This window comes from Heterodontus francisci, chromosome 39, assembly GCF_036365525.1.
Source record: "Heterodontus francisci isolate sHetFra1 chromosome 39, sHetFra1.hap1, whole genome shotgun sequence".
In the NCBI taxonomy this organism is placed as follows: Eukaryota; Metazoa; Chordata; class Chondrichthyes; order Heterodontiformes; family Heterodontidae; genus Heterodontus; species Heterodontus francisci.
This window is the reverse complement of record NC_090409.1, coordinates 31543911-31548350: the sequence shown is the minus strand read 5'-3', so window position 1 is coordinate 31548350 and position 4440 is coordinate 31543911. Positions and strand designations below refer to the sequence as shown.

Sequence of the window (4440 nt, the reverse complement as noted above, 5' to 3'; positions counted from 1 at the left end):
TAACATTCACACCACACAAGTGCCAGGAAATGACCATCTTCAGTAAGAGAGAATCTACCCATCTCCCCTTGGCATTCAATGAATGGCATTGTCATCACTGAATCCCCCCATTATCAACACACTGGGGGTTACCATTGGCCAGAAACTGAACTGAACCAAGCACATAAATACTGTGGCTACAAGAGCAGGTCAGAGGCTAGGAACACGATGGCGATTAACTCACCTCCTGACTCCCCAAAGCCTGTCCACTGTTTACAAGGCACAAGTCAGTGGTTTGATGAAATACTCTCCACTTGCCTGGATGGGTGCAGCTCCAACAACATTCAAGCAGCTCGACACCATCCAGGACAAAGCAACCCGCTTGATCAGCACCCCATCTACCACCTTCAACATTCACACCCTCCACCCCTGCCCCACAGTGGCAGCAGTGTGTACCATCTACAAGATGCACTGCAGCAACTCACCAAGGCTCCTTCGACAGCACCTTCCGAACCCACGACCTCAGCTCACCACCACCTTCTCAAGGTCAGTTAGGGATGGGTAACAATGTTGGTCTTGCCAGTGACACCACATCATAAGAATTAAAAATAAAAACATGAAAATACGTTCCACAGGGAGACCATTCAGCCCATCCTGCTGTCTCTTTGGAGGTCCTATCCAATTTCTCCCACTACATCCCCCCCCTTGCTCTTTCCCCACAGGCCTGCAAATGTTACCTTTGCACTATTTATCCAGTTCCCGTTTGAAACTTGCTGTTCAAATCAGCAATTCAGGAGAAACTGCTTTCCCCAGAGAGTGCTGAGAATGTGGAACTCGCTACCACTGGGAGTGGTTGAGGTGAATAGTCTCGATGCATTTAAGGGGAAGCTGGATAAACACAAGAGGGAGAAGGGAATCGAAGGATATGTTGATGGGGTGAGATGGAGAGGGGTGGGAGGAGGCTCCTGTGGAGCAGTAACTCCAGTACGGACCTGCTGGGCCGAATTACCTGTTTCTGTGTAATTCCATTGAATCTGCTTCCAACGCCCTTTCAGCCAGCGCATTCCAGATCACAACAACTCACTGTGTAAAAAACAATCTCCTCATCTCCCGTCTCACTGGCAAGAGCTGGAAGATGGGATGAGACAGAATAACTCTTTGACAGCCAGCATGATGGGCCGAATGGCCTCCTTCTGTGCGAAAATATTCCCGCATTTAATCGCTGGTTACTGAGAGAGGGGGAAGAGGAGGGAGAGAGAGAGAACAGACAGGGGAGAGAGCAGGTTGGGCTGTAACAGAAGGAGAAATGGAGAGTGAGAGAATCTGTTGCTCCAGGATCAGCATCGTAACAGTTCAATATTTGAATAAAAATTTTTTGCTGTTTGATGGTGAGTTTATGAAGATTGAACATATACATTAAGGCCCCAGTGAGATTTGAACTCACGACCCCTGGTTTACAAGACCAGTGCTCTAACCCCTGAGCTATGGAGCCACCTGCTGCAAGCAGCTGAGCATTGCCCAGTTAGTGCTGTGTGTTTGAAGAATGAGATCAGAGTCACTGATGCTTTCGGATTGTTCGAGAATCACTGAATTCTTACAGCACAGAGTTGGCCATTCGGCCCATTGTCTTTGCACTGGCTCTCCAACGGAGCAATTTACTCAGTGCCTTTCCCCGCCTTCTCCCTGTAGCCCTGCACTTTCTTCCTTAGAGTCCCTTGAGATGAGGATCCAGTTGGAAGGTGAATGGACTGTAGAATTAACGTGTGTAGCGTTAAGCCCACTATGCGATCGTGGTCCCACGGGCCATCGATCTGGTCGGGGGGGAAATGATTCCCGTTCCTCCGGCCTGGGGATTCTGCTGTGGTGAGGAAACTTCACCACCTCTGAAGTTAAGGAGGTGGTGGGCAGTCGCCTCCTCGTAGCAGATGCAATGTACAACAATGCTCCGCTCCGGTTAATCAACATGTACGCCCCGGTCCAATACAGCGAGAGACTGACCGTCCTCCAGCAGCTCCCACTGCTGCTGGTGACGTCCAGGCCGGTCACTCTAGTCGGTGACTACAACTACATCATCGATGCAGCTGGATGATTCGGCAGAGACGACAGTAAACTGGACTCTACGTCCAGATTCCTAATGGAAACAGTAAAAGATGCCAAGCTGCACGATGTCAAGACCGGACGGGTCTGCCCGTTCCAGGATTGACTTCCTGTTTGTGTCCCGTGCTTTCATGGTCAGATCCACCGACGTCAAGCCGCTGTTTTTCTCTGACCACTGCCTCTTCCTGGCCGACTGTCATTTACAGAATGACCAGCGGGTTGGCAGGGTGACATGGAAACTGAATGTTACACTGCTAACCCCAGAGAACGTTGAGGAACTCAAAAGGGATTACAGAGGTTGGAGAACCGTGAAACACCTCTTTGAGTCTCTGGTTCACTGGTGGGAAGCGATCAAGGAGAACATCAAGAGGTTCTTTATCCTCAAAGGTGTTCAGAGGGTGAGAGAGAGACGGAGGGAAATGTCCCGACTCCAGAAAAGAATGCAGAATCTGCTCTGGCTGCAGTCGATGGGGGTCGAGGTCAAGGAGGATCTCCAAGAGGTGAAGAGTCAGCAGGCCTCGCTCTTTGCCACGGAATCCTCCAAGATCACCTCCCAGTCCAGAGACCACTCAGTTGAGCAGGGTGAGACGTGCTCGCGTTACTTCTTCCAAAAGGTACACAGAGAGATGTCTGTGATCAGCAGCCTGAAGGAAGAGGGTGACTCGGTAATTTCTTTGCAGTCTGAGATACCAAGGATCAGCAAATCCTTTTCTGCTGAACGTGAAGCCAAGGGACAGCACGGCCTCCAGCCTTTCCTGTCATCTATCACGGAGGTCTTAGATGACAGCACGCGGGAGAGTCTGGACAAACCTGTCCATTACTGTGCAAATTCAGGAGCTACCAGCAACTCTGCAGCTGCCCTGGAGAAACAAATAACATTCAAAATCTTTCACTCAGTTTGGATAAATGAGGAGAGACTGTTTCCAATAGGAGAGAGGGGTCAGGAAGCAGAGATCACAGAATAAAGGTGAATAATGATGGGAGAGCGATACGAGGAGAGAATCAGGGGAAATAATCCACAGCAAGTTGTTCCAGCCTGGAATTCACTGTCTGACAGTTTGGTGGATTTAATATTCACTTTCAAAAGACAACTGGATCAATACTTCAATTCCTCTTATTGATCACAAAGAAGATAGCAGCACAAAAAGAGAAGAGAGAGATGTCAGAACTTTAATGATGAAGAATTCAACACAACATATTTAGGCAGTTATTTTCATTTGTAAATGATTGGACTTTATTTGATGTTGTATTTCTGCATTATCCTTTAATCACACAAAATAATTTTCCAAACAGCGACCAGTTTAAATTTAGAAGCGTCTATATAGTTAGAAAGTAGCGATTTAACACAAACTGTAGTTAAATTATTTTATTAAGCATCTCAAGGTTACATCCAGTGTCACAGTCACAAAAACTTAAGTTCTTTTAACTTGGAGGAAACTTTCAAACTCTCCGGCACAGAATCTCCACATCAGCAATGGCTCACCATCACCATCTGCTGGTGACCCTGTCTCACTGCAGTTTTTCATCAAGGTGGAGAGTGACGGATGTTGATGCTGAGACAAGGTTCCTGAATCTTAGTAAAGGAAATTAGGAAGGTATGAGGCGCGAATTTGCTATGACGGATTGGGAAACGTTACTTAAAGGGATGACGGTGGATAGGCAATGGCAAACATTCAAAGAGCGCATGGATGAACTGCAACACGTGTTTATCCCTGTCTGGTGCAAAACGAGAACGGGAAAGGGAGCCAAAGGTTCCGAAGAAGGGTCACAGACCCGAAACGTTAACTCTGCTTCTCTTTTCACAGGTGCTGCCAGACCTGCTGAGTGGTTCCAGCATTTCTTGTTTTTATTTCAGATTTCCAGCATCCGCAGTATTTTGCTTTTATATTAAGGTAGCCAAACCATGGCTTCCAAGGGAAATTAGAGATAGCATCAGATCCAAGGAAGAGGCATATAAATTTGCCAGGAAAGACAACAGACCTGAGGATTGGGAGCAGTTTAGAATTCAGCACAGGAGGACCAGGGGATTGATTAAGAAGGGGAAGATAGAGTACGAGAACAAGCTTGTGGGGAACATAAAAACTGACTGTAAACGTTTCGATAGGTTTGTGAAGATAAAAGGATTGGTGAAGACAAATGTCGGTCCCTCACAGACAGAAACAGGGGAATTTATTATGGGGAATAAGGAAATGGCTGACCAACTAAATGCATACTTTTGTTCTGTCTTCACAAAGGAGGACACAAATATCATACCAGAAATGTTGGGGAACGCAGGATTTAGTGAGAGAGAGGAACTGAAAAAATCAGCATTAATAGGGAAATGGTGTTGGGGAAATTGATGGAATTGAAGCCCAATAAATCCCC

At 47.0% G+C, this 4440-nt stretch overlaps 1 non-coding gene across 1 annotated transcript; it reads right to left on the bottom strand.

Moving 5' to 3' along the window:
- Window positions 1-1398: 1398 nt before the first annotated feature.
- On the bottom strand, window positions 1399-1471 carry trnat-ugu (transfer RNA threonine (anticodon UGU)). Its single transcript has one exon. It is a non-coding gene; the product is annotated as a tRNA-Thr (tRNA).
- Between the last annotated feature and the right edge of the window lie 2969 nt (window positions 1472-4440).